Raw genomic sequence first — 14,158 nt, forward strand, 5'->3', positions numbered from 1 at the left:
GTGTGTGTGTGTGTGTTGTCGGTGTGTGTGTGTTGTCGGTGTGTGTGTGTGTGTGTGTGTTGTCGGTGTGTTGTCGGTGTGTGTGTGTGTGTGTTGTCGGTGTGTGTGTGTGTGTGTTGTCGGTGTGTGTGTGTGTGTGTTGTAGGTGTGTGTGTGTGTTGTGTGTGTGTGTGTGTTGTCGGTGTGTGTGTGTGTGTGTTGTCGGTGCGTGTGTGTGTGTGTTGTCGGTGTGTGTGTGTGTGTGTTGTCGGTGTGTGTGTGTGTGTGTTGTCGGTGTGTGTGTGTGTGTGTGTGTTGTCGGTGTGTGTGTGTTGTCGGTGTGTGTGTGTGTGTGTGTTGTCGGTGTGTTGTCGGTGTGTGTGTGTGTGTTGTCGGTGTGTGTGTGTGTGTTGTCGGTGTGTGTGTGTGTGTGTGTTGTCGGTGTGTGTGTGTGTGTGTGTGTGTCTTGTCGGTGTGTGTGTGTTGTCGTTGTGTGTGTGTGTGTGTGTGGTAGGTGTGTGTGTGTGTTGTCGGTGTGTGTGTGTGTGTTGTCGGTGTGTGTGTGTGTGTGTGTGTCTTGTCGGTGTGTGTGTGTTGTCGTTGTGTGTGTGTGTGTGTGTGTGCTAGGTGTGTGTGTGTGTTGTCGGTGTGTGTGTGTGTTGTCGGTGTGTGTGTGTGTTGTTGGTGTGTTTGTTTGTGTGTGTGTTGTCGGTGTGTGTGTGTGTGTTGTCGGTGTGTGTGTGTGTGTGTTGTCGGTGTGTGTGTGTGTGTGTGTGTTGTCAGTGTGTGTGTGTGTGTGTGTGTGTGTGTGTGTGTTGTCGTGTGTGTGTGTGTGTGTGTGTGTGTGTGTTGTCGGTGTGTGTGTGTGTTGTGTGTGTGTGTGTTGTCGGTGTGTGTGTGTGTGTGTTGTCGGTGTGTGTGTGTGTTGTGTGTGTGTGTGTTGTCGGTGTGTGTGTGTGTTGTCGGTGTGTGTGTGTGTGTGTGTTGTCGGTGTGTGTGTGTGTGTGTTTGTGTTGTCGGTGTGTGTGTGTGTGTTGTCGGTGTGTGTGTGTGTGTTGTCTGTGTGTGTGTGTGTTGTCGGTGTGTGTGTGTGTGTTGTCGGTGGGTGTGTGTGTGTGTTGTCGGTGTGTGTGTGTTGTCGGTGTGTGTGTGTGTGTGTGTGTGTTGTCGGTGTGTGTGTGTGTGTGTGTGTTGTCGGTGTTTGTGTCTGTGTGTGTTGTCGGTGTGTGTGTGTTGTCGGTGCGTGTGTGTGTGTGTTGTCGGTGTGTGTGTGTGTGTGTTGTCGGTGTGTGTGTGTGTGTTTGTTGTCGGTGTGTATGTGTGTGTGTGTTGTCGGTGTGTGTGTGTTGTCGGTGTGTGTGTGTGTGTGTTGTCGGTGTGTTGTCGGTGTGTGTGTGTGTTGTCGGTGTGTGTGTGTGTGTTGTCGGTGTGTGTGTGTGTGTGTGTGTTGTCGGTGTGTGTGTGTGTTGTGTGTGTGTGTGTTGTCGGTGTGTGTGTGTGTTTGTCTTGTCGGTGTGTGTGTGTTGTCGTTGTGTGTGTGTGTGTGTGTTGTCGGTATGTGTGTGTGTGTTGTCGGTGTGTGTGTGTGTGTTGTCGGTGTGTGTGTGTGTGTGTGTGTGTGTGTGTGTGTGTGTGTGGTGTGTGTGTGTGTGTGTGTGTGTGTGTGTTGTCGGTGTGTGTGTGTGTTGTTGGTGTGTGTGTGTGTGTGTTGTCGGTGTGTGTGTGTGTTGTCGGTGTGTGTGTGTGTGTGTGTTGTCGGTGTGTGTGTGTGTTGTGTGTGTGTGTGTTGTCGGTGTGTGTGTGTGTGTGTTGTCGGTGTGTGTGTGTGTTTGTTGTCGGTGTGTGTGTTTGTGTGTGTGTGTTGTCGGTGTGTGTGTGTGTTGTGTGTGTGTGTGTGTTGTCGGTGTGTGTGTGTGTGTTGTCAGTGTGTGTGTGTGTGTGTCTTGTCGGTGTGTGTGTGTTGTCGTTGTGTGTGTGTGTGTGTGTGGTAGGTGTGTGTGTGTGTTGTCGGTGTGTGTGTGTGTGTGTTGTCGGTGAGTGTGTGTGTTGTCGGTGTGTGTGTGTGTGTTGTCGGTGTGTGTGTGTGTGTGTTGTCAGTGTGTGTGTGTGTGTGTTGTCGGTGTGTGTGTGTGTGTTGTCGGTGTGTGTGTGTGTGTGTGTATGTGTGTGTGTGTGTGTGTGTGTGTGTGTGTGTGTGTGTTGTCGGTGTGTGTGTGAGTGTGTGTTGTCGGTGTGTGTGTGTGTGTGTTGTCGGTGTGTGTGTGTGTGTGTTGTCGGTGTGTGTGTGTGTGTGTGGTTTGTCGGTGTGTGTGTGTTGTGTGTGTGTGTGTTGTCGGTGTGTGTGTGTGTGTGTTGATGGTGTGTGTGTGTGTGTGTGTGTGTTGTCGGTGTGTGTGTGTGTGTGTTGTCGGTGTGTGTGTGTGTGTGTGTTGTCGGTGTGTGTGTGTGTTGTGTGTGTGTGTGTTGTCGGTGTGTGTGTGTGTGTGTGTTGTCGGTGTGTGTGTGTGTTTGTTGTCGGTGTGTGTGTGTGTGTGTGTGTGTTGTCGGTGTGTGTGTGTGTTGTGTGTGTGTGTGTGTTGTCGGTGTGTGTGTGTGTGTTGTCAGTGTGTGTGTGTGTGTGTGTGTCTTGTCGGTGTGTGTGTGTTGTCGTTGTGTGTGTGTGTGTGTGTGGTAGGTGTGTGTGTGTGTTGTCGGTGTGTGTGTGTGTGTGTTGTCGGTGAGTGTGTGTGTTGTCGGTGTGTGTGTGTGTGTTGTCGGTGTGTGTGTGTGTGTGTTGTCAGTGTGTGTGTGTGTGTGTTGTCGGTGTGTGTGTGTGTGTTGTCGGTGTGTGTGTGTGTGTGTGTATGTGTGTGTGTGTGTGTGTGTGTGTGTGTGTGTGTGTGTGTGTGTTGTCGGTGTGTGTGTGAGTGTGTGTTGTCGGTGTGTGTGTGTGTGTGTTGTCGGTGTGTGTGTGTGTGTGTTGTCGGTGTGTGTGTGTGTGTGGTTTGTCGGTGTGTGTGTGTTGTGTGTGTGTGTGTTGTCGGTGTGTGTGTGTGTGTGTTGTCGGTGTGTGTGTGTGTGTGTGTGTGTGTGTGTTGTCGGTGTGTGTGTGTGTGTGTTGTCGGTGTGTGTGTGTGTGTGTTGTCGGTGTGTGTGTGTGTGTGTGTGTTGTCGGTGTGTGTGTGTGTGTGTGTTGTCGGTGTGTGTGTGTTGTCGGTGTGTGTCTGTGTGTTGTCGGTGTGTTGTCGGTGTGTGTGTGTGGTAGGTGTGTGTGTGTGTGTTGTCGGTGTGTGTGTGTGTGTGTTGTCGGTGTGTGTGTGTGTGTGTGTTGTCGGGTGTGTGTGTGTGTGTGTTGTCGGTGTGTGTGTGTTGTCGGTGCGTGTGTGTGTGTGTTGTCAGTGTGTGTGTGTGTGTGTTGTCGGTGTGTGTGTGTGTGTGTGTTGTCGGTGTGTGTGTGTGTGTGTGTGTGTTGTCGGTGTGTGTGTGTTGTCGGTGTGTGTGTGTGTGTTGTCGGTGTGTTGTTGGTGTGTGTGTGTGTGTGTTGTCGGTGTGTGTGTGTGTGTTGTCGGTATGTGTGTGTGTGTGTGTTGTCGGTGTGTGTGTGTGTTGTGTGTGTGTGTGTGTGTGTTGTCGGTGTGTGTGTGTGTGTGTTGTCGGTGTGTGTGTGTGTGTGTGTCTTGTCGGTGTGTGTGTGTTGTCGTTGTGTGTGTGTGTGTGTGTGGTTGGTGTGTGTGTGTGTGTTGTCGGTGTGTGTGTGTGTGTTGTCGGTGTGTGTGTGTTGTCGGTGTGTGTGTGTGTGTTGTCGGTATGTGTGTGTGTGTTGTTGGTGTGTGTGTGTGTGTGTGTGTTGTCGGTGTGTGTGTGTGTGTGTTGTCGGTGTGTGTGTGTTGTCGGTGCGTGTGTGTGTGTGTTGTCGGTGTGTGTGTGTGTGTGTTGTCGGTGTGTGTGTGTGTGTGTGTGTGTTGTCGGTGTGTGTGTGTGTGTGTGTGTGTTGTCGGTGTGTGTGTGTTGTCGGTGTGTGTGTGTGTGTGTTGTCGGTGTGTTGTCGGTGTGTGTGTGTGTGTGTTGTCGGTGTGTGTGTGTGTGTGTTGTCGGTGTGTGTGTGTGTGTGTTGTCGGTGTGTGTGTGTGTTGTGTGTGTGTGTGTGTTGTCGGTGTGTGTGTGTGTGTGTTGTCGGTGTGTGTGTGTGTGTGTGTGTTGTCGGTGTGTGTGTGTGTGTGTGTGTGTGTGTGTTGTCGGTGTGTGTGTGTTGTCGGTGTGTGTGTGTGTGTGTGTTGTCGGTGTGTTGTCGGTGTGTGTGTGTGTGTTGTCGGTGTGTGTGTGTGTGTTGTCGGTGTGTGTGTGTGTGTGTGTTGTCGGTGTGTGTGTGTGTTGTGTGTGTGTGTGTGTTGTCGGTGTGTGTGTGTGTGTGCGTGTGTCTTGTCGGTGTGTGTGTGTTGTCGTTGTGTGTGTGTGTGTGTGTGGTAGGTGTGTGTGTGTGTTGTCGGTGAGTGTGTGTGTTGTCGGTGTGTGTGTGTGTTGTCGGTGTGTGTGTGTGTGTTGTCGGTGTGTGTGTGTGTGTTGTTGGTGTGTGTGTGTGTGTGTGTGTGTGTGTGTTGTCTGTGTGTGTGTGTGTGTGTTGTCGGTGTGTGTGTGTGTGTGTTGTCGGTGTGTGTATGTGTGTTGTCGGTGTTTGTGTGTGTGTGTGTGTGTGTGTGTGTGTGTTGTCGGTGTGTGTGTGTTGTCGGTGTGTGTGTGTGTGTGTGTGTTGTCGGTGTGTTGTCGGTGTGTGTGTGTGTGTGTTGTCGGTGTGTGTGTGTGTATGTTGTCGATGTGTGTGTGTGTGTGTGTTGTCGGTGTGTGTGTGTGGTAGGTGTGTGTGTGTGTTGTCGGTGTGTGTGTGTGTTGTCGGTGTGTGTTTGTGTTGTCGGTGTGTGTGTGTGTGTTGTCGGTGTGTGTGTGTGTGTTGTTGGTGTGTGTGTGTGTGTGTGTGTGTTGTCGGTGTGTGTGTGTGTGTTGTCGGTGTGTGTGTGTGTGTTGTCGGTGTGTGTGTGTGTGTTGTCGGTGTTTGTGTGTGTGTGTGTGTGTGTGTGTTTTGTCGGTGTGTGTGTGAGTGTGTGTTGTCGGTGTGTGTGTGTGTGTTGTCGGTGTGTGTGTGTGTTGTCGGTGTGTGTGTGTGTGTGTGTGTGTTGTCGGTGTGTGTGTGTGTTGTGTGTGTGTGTGTTGTCGGTGTGTGTGTGTGTTGTCGGTGTGTGTGTGTGTGTGTGTTGTCGGTGTGTGTGTGTGTGTTGTCGGTGTGTGTGTGTGTGTGTTGTCGGTGTGTGTGTGTGTGTGTGTTGTCGGTGTGTGTGTGTGTGTGTGTGTTGTCGGTGTGTGTGTTGTCGGTGTGTGTGTGTGTGTTGTCGGTGTGTTGTCGGTGTGTGTGTGTGTGTGGTAGGTGTGTGTGTGTGTGTTGTTGGTGTGTGTGTGTGTGTGTGTGTGTGTTGTCTGTGTGTGTGTGTGTGTGTTGTCGGTGTGTGTGTGTGTTGTGTGTGTGTGTGTGTTGTCGGTGTGTGTGTGTGTGTGTTGTCGGTGCGTGTGTGTTGTCGGTGTGTGTGTGTGTGTGTGTGTTGTCGGTGTGTTGTCGGTGTGTGTGTGTGTGTGTTGTCGGTGTGTGTGTGTGTATGTTGTCGATGTGTGTGTGTGTGTGTGTTGTCGGTGTGTGTGTGTGGTAGGTGTGTGTGTGTGTTGTCGGTGTGTGTGTGTGTTGTCGGTGTGTGTTTGTGTTGTCGGTGTGTGTGTGTGTGTTGTCGGTGTGTGTGTGTGTGTTGTTGGTGTGTGTGTGTGTGTGTGTGTGTTGTCGGTGTGTGTGTGTGTGTTGTCGGTGTGTGTGTGTGTGTTGTCGGTGTGTGTGTGTGTGTTGTCGGTGTTTGTGTGTGTGTGTGTGTGTGTGTGTTTTGTCGGTGTGTGTGTGAGTGTGTGTTGTCGGTGTGTGTGTGTGTGTTGTCGGTGTGTGTGTGTGTTGTCGGTGTGTGTGTGTGTGTGTGTGTGTTGTCGGTGTGTGTGTGTGTTGTGTGTGTGTGTGTTGTCGGTGTGTGTGTGTGTTGTCGGTGTGTGTGTGTGTGTGTGTTGTCGGTGTGTGTGTGTGTGTTGTCGGTGTGTGTGTGTGTGTTGTCGGTGTGTGTGTGTGTGTGTGTTGTCGGTGTGTGTGTGTGTGTGTGTGTTGTCGGTGTGTGTGTTGTCGGTGTGTGTGTGTGTGTTGTCGGTGTGTTGTCGGTGTGTGTGTGTGTGTGGTAGGTGTGTGTGTGTGTGTTGTCGGTGTGTGTGTGTGTGTGTTGTCGGTGTGTGTGTGTGTTGTCGGTGTGTGTGTGTGTGTGTGTGTGTGTGTGTGTGTGTGTGTGTGTGTTGTCGGTGTGTGTGTGTGTGTGTGTGATGTCTGTGTGTGTGTGTTGTCGGTGTGTGTGTGTGTGTTGTCGGTGTGTGTGTGTGTGTGTTGTCAGTGTGTGTGTGTGTGTGTTGTCGGTGTGTGTGTGTGTGTTGTCGGTGTGTGTGTGTGTGTGTGTATGTGTGTGTGTGTGTGTGTGTGTGTGTGTGTGTGTGTGTGTGTGTGTGTGTGTGTGTGTGTGTTGTCGGTGTGTGTGTGAGTGTGTGTTGTCGGTGTGTGTGTGTGTGTGTTGTCGGTGTGTGTGTGTGTGTGTTGTCGGTGTGTGTGTGTGTGTGTGGTTTGTCGGTGTGTGTGTGTGTGTGTTGTCGGTGTGTGTGTGTGTGTGGTTTGTCGGTGTGTGTGTGTTGTGTGTGTGTGTGTTGTCGGTGTGTGTGTGTGTGTGTTGTCGGTGTGTGTGTGTGTGTGTGTTGTCGGTGTGTGTGTGTGTGTGTTGTCGGTGTGTGTGTGTGTGTGTTGTCGGTGTGTGTGTGTGTGTGTGTGTTGTCGGTGTGTGTGTGTGTGTGTGTTGTCGGTGTGTGTGTGTTGTCGGTGTGTGTGTGTGTGTTGTCGGTGTGTTGTCGGTGTGTGTGTGTGGTAGGTGTGTGTGTGTGTGTTGTCGGTGTGTGTGTGTGTGTGTTGTCGGTGTGTGTGTGTGTGTGTGTTGTCGGTGTGTGTGTGTGTGTGTGTTGTCGGTGTGTGTGTGTTGTCGGTGCGTGTGTGTGTGTGTTGTCAGTGTGTGTGTGTGTGTGTTGTCGGTGTGTGTGTGTGTGTGTGTGTTGTCGGTGTGTGTGTGTGTGTGTGTTGTCGGTGTGTGTGTGTTGTCGGTGTGTGTGTGTGTGTTGTCGGTGTGTTGTTGGTGTGTGTGTGTGTGTGTTGTCGGTGTGTGTGTGTGTGTTGTCGGTATGTGTGTGTGTGTGTGTTGTCGGTGTGTGTGTGTGTTGTGTGTGTGTGTGTGTGTGTTGTCGGTGTGTGTGTGTGTGTGTTGTCGGTGTGTGTGTGTGTGTGTGTGTTGTCGGTGTGTGTGTGTTGTCGGTGTGTGTGTGTGTGTGTGTGGTTGTGTGTGTGTGTGTGTTGTCGGTGTGTGTGTGTGTGTTGTCGGTGTGTGTGTGTTGTCGGTGTGTGTGTGTGTGTTGTCGGTATGTGTGTGTGTGTTGTTGTGTGTGTGTGTGTGTGTGTGTGTTGTCGGTGTGTGTGTGTGTGTGTTGTCGGTGTGTGTGTGTTGTCGGTGCGTGTGTGTGTGTGTTGTCGGTGTGTGTGTGTGTGTGTTGTCGGTGTGTGTGTGTGTGTGTGTGTTGTCGGTGTGTGTGTGTGTGTGTTGTCGGTGTGTGTGTGTGTGTGGTTTGTCGGTGTGTGTGTGTTGTGTGTGTGTGTGTGTGTGTGTGGTTGGTGTGTGTGTGTGTGTTGTCGGTGTGTGTGTGTGTGTTGTCGGTGTGTGTGTGTTGTCGGTGTGTGTGTGTGTGTTGTCGGTGTGTGTGTGTGTGTTGTTGGTGTGTGTGTGTGTGTGTGTGTTGTCGGTGTGTGTGTGTGTGTGTTGTCGGTGTGTGTGTGTTGTCGGTGCGTGTGTGTGTGTGTTGTCGGTGTGTGTGTGTGTGTGTTGTCGGTGTGTGTGTGTGTGTGTGTGTGTTGTCGGTGTGTGTGTGTGTGTGTGTGTGTTGTCGGTGTGTGTGTGTTGTCGGTGTGTGTGTGTGTGTGTGTGTTGTCGGTGTGTTGTCGGTGTGTGTGTGTGTGTGTTGTCGGTGTGTGTGTGTGTGTGTTGTCGGTGTGTGTGTGTGTGTGTTGTCGGTGTGTGTGTGTGTGTGTGTGTGTGTGTGTTGTCGGTGTGTGTGTGTGTGTGTTGTCGTGTGTGTGTGTGTGTGTGTGTGTTGTCGGTGTGTGTGTGTGTGTGTGTGTGTGTTGTCGGTGTGTGTGTGTTGTCGGTGTGTGTGTGTGTGTGTGTTGTCGGTGTGTTGTCGGTGTGTGTGTGTGTGTTGTCGGTGTGTGTGTGTGTGTTGTCGTGTGTGTGTGTGTGTGTTGTCGGTGTGTGTGTGTGTTGTGTGTGTGTGTGTGTTGTCGGTGTGTGTGTGTGTGTGGTGTGTCTTGTCGGTGTGTGTGTGTTGTCGTTGTGTGTGTGTGTGTGTGTGGTAGGTGTGTGTGTGTGTTGTCGGTGTGTGTGTGTGTTGTCGGTGTGTGTGTGTGTTGTCGGTGTGTGTGTGTGTGTTGTCGGTGTGTGTGTGTGTGTTGTTGTGTGTGTGTGTGTGTGTGTGTGTGTTGTCTGTGTGTGTGTGTGTGTGTTGTCGGTGTGTGTGTGTGTGTGTTGTCGGTGTGTGTGTGTGTGTTGTCGGTGTTTGTGTGTGTGTGTGTGTGTGTGTGTGTGTGTGTGTTGTCGGTGTGTGTGTGTTGTCGGTGGTGTGTGTGTGTGTGTGTTGTCGGTGTGTTGTCGGTGTGTGTGTGTGTGTTGTCGGTGTGTGTGTGTGTGTGTTGTCGGTGTGTGTGTGTGTGTGTTGTCGGTGTGTGTGTGTGGTAGGTGTGTGTGTGTGTTGTCGGTGTGTGTGTGTGTGTTGGTGTGTGTTTGTGTTGTCGGTGTGTGTGTGTGTGTTGTCGGTGTGTGTGTGTGTGTTGTTGGTGTGTGTGTGTGTGTGTGTGTGTTGTCGGTGTGTGTGTGTGTGTTGTCGGTGTGTGTGTGTGTGTTGTCGGTGTGTGTGTGTGTGTTGTCGGTGTTGTGTGTGTGTGTGTGTGTGTGTGTTTTGTCGGTGTGTGTGTGAGTGTGTGTTGTCGGTGTGTGTGTGTGTGTTGTCGGTGTGTGTGTGTGTTGTCGGTGTGTGTGTGTGTGTGTGTGTGTTGTCGGTGTGTGTGTGTGTTGTGTGTGTGTGTGTTGTCGGTGTGTGTGTGTGTTGTCGGTGTGTGTGTGTGTGTGTGTTGTCGGTGTGTGTGTGTGTGTTGTCGTGTGTGTGTTGTGTGTGTGTTGTCGGTGTGTGTGTGTGTGTGTGGTTGTCGGTGTGTGTGTTGTCGTGTGTGTGTGTGTGTTGTCGGTGTGTTGTCGGTGTGTGGTGTGTGTGTGTGTCGGTGTGTGTGTGTGTGTTGTTGGTGTGTGTGTGTGTGTGTGTGTGTGTTGTCGGTGTGTGTGTGTGTGTGTTGTCGGTGTGTGTGTGTGTTGTGTGTGTGTGTGTGTTGTCGGTGTGTGTGTGTGTGTGTTGTCGGTGTGTGTGTGTTGTCGTGTGTGTGTGTGTGTGTGTGTGTTGTCGGTGTGTTGTCGGTGTGTGTGTGTGTGTGTTGTCGGTGTGTGTGTGTGTTGTTGTCGTGTGTGTGTGTGTGTGTGTTGTCGGTGTGTGTGTGTGGTAGGTGTGTGTGTGTGTTGTCGGTGTGTGTGTGTGTTGTCGGTGTGTGTGTGTGTTGTCGGTGTGTGTGTGTGTGTTGTCGGTGTGTGTGTGTGTGTTGTTGGTGTGTGTGTGTGTGTGTGTGTGTTGTCGGTGTGTGTGTGTGTGTTGTCGGTGTGTGTGTGTGTGTTGTCGGTGTTTGTGTGTGTGTGTGTGTGTGTGTGTTTTGTCGGTGTGTGTGTGGGTGTGTGTTGTCGGTGTGTGTGTGTGTGTTGTCGGTGTGTGTGTGTGTTGTCGGTGTGTGTGTGTGTGTGTGTGTTGTCGGTGTGTGTGTGTGTGTGTGTGTGTGTGTTGTCGGTGTGTGTGTGTGTTGTCGGTGTGTGTGTGTGTGTGTTGTCGGTGTGTGTGTGTGTGTTGTCGGTGTGTGTGTGTGTGTGTGTCGGTGTGTGTGTGTGTGTGTGTTGTCGGTGTGTGTGTGTGTGTGTGTGTTGTCGGTGTGTGTGTTGTCGGTGTGTGTGTGTGTGTTGTCGGTGTGTTGTCGGTGTGTGTGTGTGTGTGGTAGGTGTGTGTGTGTGTGTTGTCGGTGTGTGTGTGTGTGTGTTGTCGGTGTGTGTGTGTGTTGTCGGTGTGTGTGTGTGTGTGTGTGTGTGTGTGTGTGTTGTGTGTGTGTGTGTTGTCGGTGTGTGTGTGTGTGTGTGTGTGTCTGTGTGTGTGTGTTGTCGGTGTGTGTGTGTGTGTTGTCGGTGTGTGTGTGTGTGTGTTGTCGTGTGTGTGTGTGTGTGTTGTCGGTGTGTGTGTGTGTGTTGTCGGTGTGTGTGTGTGTGTGTGTGTGTGTGTGTGTGTGTGTGTGTGTGTGTGTGTGTGTGTGTGTGTGTGTGTGTGTCGGTGTGTGTGTGAGTGTGTGTTGTCGGTGTGTGTGTGTGTGTGTTGTCGGTGTGTGTGTGTGTGTGTTGTCGGTGTGTGTGTGTGTGTGTGGTTTGTCGGTGTGTGTGTGTGTGTGTTGTCGGTGTGTGTGTGTGTGTGGTTTGTCGGTGTGTGTGTGTGTGTGTGTGTGTGTGTTGTCGGTGTGTGTGTGTGTGTGTTGTCGGTGTGTGTGTGTGTGTGTGTTGTCGGTGTGTGTGTGTGTGTGTTGTCGGTGTGTGTGTGTGTGTGTTGTCGGTGTGTGTGTGTGTGTGTGTGTTGTCGGTGTGTGTGTGTGTGTGTGTTGTCGGTGTGTGTGTGTTGTCGGTGTGTGTGTGTGTGTTGTCGGTGTGTTGTCGGTGTGTGTGTGTGGTAGGTGTGTGTGTGTGTGTTGTCGGTGTGTGTGTGTGTGTGTTGTCGGTGTGTGTGTGTGTGTGTGTTGTCGGTGTGTGTGTGTGTGTGTGTTGTCGGTGTGTGTGTGTTGTCGGTGCGTGTGTGTGTGTGTTGTCAGTGTGTGTGTGTGTGTGTTGTCGGTGTGTGTGTGTGTGTGTGTTGTCGGTGTGTGTGTGTGTGTGTTGTCGGTGTGTGTGTGTTGTCGGTGTGTGTGTGTGTGTTGTCGGTGTGTTGTTGGTGTGTGTGTGTGTGTGTTGTCGGTGTGTGTGTGTGTGTTGTCGGTGTGTGTGTGTGTGTGTGTTGTCGGTGTGTGTGTGTGTTGTGTGTGTGTGTGTGTGTGTTGTCGGTGTGTGTGTGTGTGTGTTGTCGGTGTGTGTGTGTGTGTGTGTCTTGTCGGTGTGTGTGTGTTGTCGTTGTGTGTGTGTGTGTGTGTGGTTGGTGTGTGTGTGTGTGTTGTCGGTGTGTGTGTGTGTGTTGTCGGTGTGTGTGTGTGTGTGTTGTCGGTGTGTGTGTGTGTTGTGTGTGTGTGTGTGTTGTCGGTGTGTGTGTGTGTGTGCGTGTGTCTTGTCGGTGTGTGTGTGTTGTCGTTGTGTGTGTGTGTGTGTGTGGTAGGTGTGTGTGTGTGTTGTCGGTGTGAGTGTGTGTGTTGTCGGTGTGTGTGTGTGTTGTCGGTGTGTGTGTGTGTGTTGTCGGTGTGTGTGTGTGTGTGTTGTGTGTGTGTGTGTGTGTGTGTGTGTGTTGTCTGTGTGTGTGTGTGTGTGTTGTCGGTGTGTGTGTGTGTGTGTTGTCGGTGTGTGTGTGTGTGTTGTCGGTGTTTGTGTGTGTGTGTGTGTGTGTGTGTGTGTGTTGTCGGTGTGTGTGTGTGTGTGTCGGTGTGTGTGTGTGTGTGTGTGTTGTCGGTGTGTTGTCGGTGTGTGTGTGTGTGTGTTGTCGGTGTGTGTGTGTGTGTGTGTTGTCGATGTGTGTGTGTGTGTGTGTTGTCGGTGTGTGTGTGTGGTAGGTGTGTGTGTGTGTTGTCGGTGTGTGTGTGTGTTGTTGGTGTGTGTTTGTGTTGTCGGTGTGTGTGTGTGTGTTGTCGGTGTGTGTGTGTGTGTTGTTGGTGTGTGTGTGTGTGTGTGTGTGTTGTCGGTGTGTGTGTGTGTGTTGTCGGTGTGTGTGTGTGTGTTGTCGGTGTGTGTGTGTGTGTTGTCGGTGTTTGTGTGTGTGTGTGTGTGTGTGTGTTTTGTCGGTGTGTGTGTGAGTGTGTGTTGTCGGTGTGTGTGTGTGTGTTGTCGGTGTGTGTGTGTGTGTGTTGTCGGTGTGTGTGTGTGTGTGTGTGTGTTGTCGGTGTGTGTGTGTGTGTGTGTGTGTGTGTGTTGTCGGTGTGTGTGTGTGTTGTCGGTGTGTGTGTGTGTGTGTGTTGTCGGTGTGTGTGTGTGTGTTGTCGGTGTGTGTGTGTGTGTTGTCGGTGTGTGTGTGTGTGTGTGTTGTCGGTGTGTGTGTGTGTGTGTGTGTTGTCGGTGTGTGTGTTGTCGGTGTGTGTGTGTGTGTTGTCGGTGTGTTGTCGGTGTGTGTGTGTGTGTGGTAGGTGTGTGTGTGTGTGTTGTCGGTGTGTGTGTGTGTGTGTTGTCGGTGTGTGTGTGTGTGTGTCGGTGTGTGTGTGTGTGTCGTGTGTGTGTGTGTGTGTGTGTGTGTGTGTGTGTTGTCGGTGTGTGTGTGTGTGTGTGTGTGTCTGTGTGTGTGTGTTGTCGGTGTGTGTGTGTGTGTTGTCGGTGTGTGTGTGTGTGTTGTCGGTGTGTGTGTGTGTGTGTTGTCGGTGTGTGTGTGTGTGTTGTCGGTGTGTGTGTGTGTGTGTGTTGTCGGTGTGTGTGTGTGTGTGTGTGTGTGTGTGTGTGTGTCGGTGTGTGTGTGTGTTGTCGGTGTGTGTGTGTGTGTGTGTCGTGTGTGTGTGTGTGTGTTGTCGGTGTGTGTGTGTGTGTTGTTCGTGTGTGTGTGTGTGTGTGTGTGTTGTCGGTGTGTGTGTGTGTGTTGTCGGTGTGGTGTGTGTGTGTTGTCGGTGTGTGTGTGTGTGTGTCGTGTGTGTGTGTTGTCGTGTGTGTGTGTGTGTGTGTGTTGTGTCGGTGTGTGTGTGAGTGTGTGTTGTCGGTGTGTGTGTGCGTGTTGTCGGTGTGTGTGTGTGTTGTCGGTGTGTGTGTGTGTGTGTGTTGTGGTGTCGGTGTGTGTGTGTGTGTGTGTGTCGGTGTGTGTGTTGTCGTGTGTGTGTGTGTGTGTTGTCGGTGTGTGTCGTGTGTGTGTGTGTGTCGGTGTCGTGTGTGTGTGTGTGTTGTCGGTGTGTGTGTGTGTGTGTGCGTTGTCGGTGTGTGTGTGTGTGTTGTCGGTGTGTGTGTGTGTGTGTGTGTTGTCGGTGTGTGTGTTGTCGGTGTGTGTGTGTGTGTGTTGTCGGTGTGTTGTCGGTGTGTGTGTGTGTGTCGTAGTGTGTGTGTGTGTGTGTTGTCGGTGTGTGTGTGTGTGTGTTGTCGGTGTGTGTGTGTGTTGTCGGTGTGTGTGTGTGTGTGTGTTGTCGGTGTGTGTGTGTGTGTGTGTGTGTGTTGTCGGTGTGTGTGTGTGTGTGTCGATGTCTGTGTGTGTGTGTTGTCGGTGTGTCTGTGTGTGTTGTCGGTGTGTGTGTGTGTGTTGTCGGTGGTGTGTGTGTGTGTGTTGTCGGTGTCGGGTGTGTGTGTGTGTTGTCGGTGTGTGTGTGTGTGTGTGCGTGTGTGTGTGTGTGTGTTGTCGTGTGTGTGTGTGTGTGTGTGTGTGTGTGTGTTGTCGGTGTGTGTGTGAGTGTGTGTTGTCGGTGTGTGTGTGTGTGTTGTCGGTCGTGTGTGTGTGTGTGTGTGTTGTCGGTGTGTGTGTGTGTGTGTGGTTGTCGGTGTGTGTGTGTGTGTGTTGTCGGTGTGTGTGTGTGTGTGGTTTGTCGGTGTGTGTGTGTGTGTCGTGTGTGTGTGTGTTGTCGGTGTGTGTGTGTGTGTCGGTGTCGGTGTGTGTGTGTGTGTGTGTGTGTCGGTGTGTGTGTGTGTGTGTTGTCGGTGTGTGTGTGTGTGTGTTGTCGGTGTGTGTGTGTGTGTGTGCGTTGTCGGTGTGTGTGTGTGTGTGTGTCGTGTTGTCGGTGTGTGTGTCGGTGTGCTGTCGGTGTCTGTGTGTGTGTGTCGTGTGTTGTCGGTGTGTGTGTGTGGTAGGTGTGTGTGTGTGTGTTGTCGGTGTGTGTGTGTGTCGT

Source organism: Salmo salar, chromosome 29 (genome assembly GCF_965601325.2).
Source record: "Salmo salar chromosome 29, fSalSal1, whole genome shotgun sequence".
Lineage (NCBI taxonomy): Eukaryota > Metazoa > Chordata > Actinopteri > Salmoniformes > Salmonidae > Salmo > Salmo salar.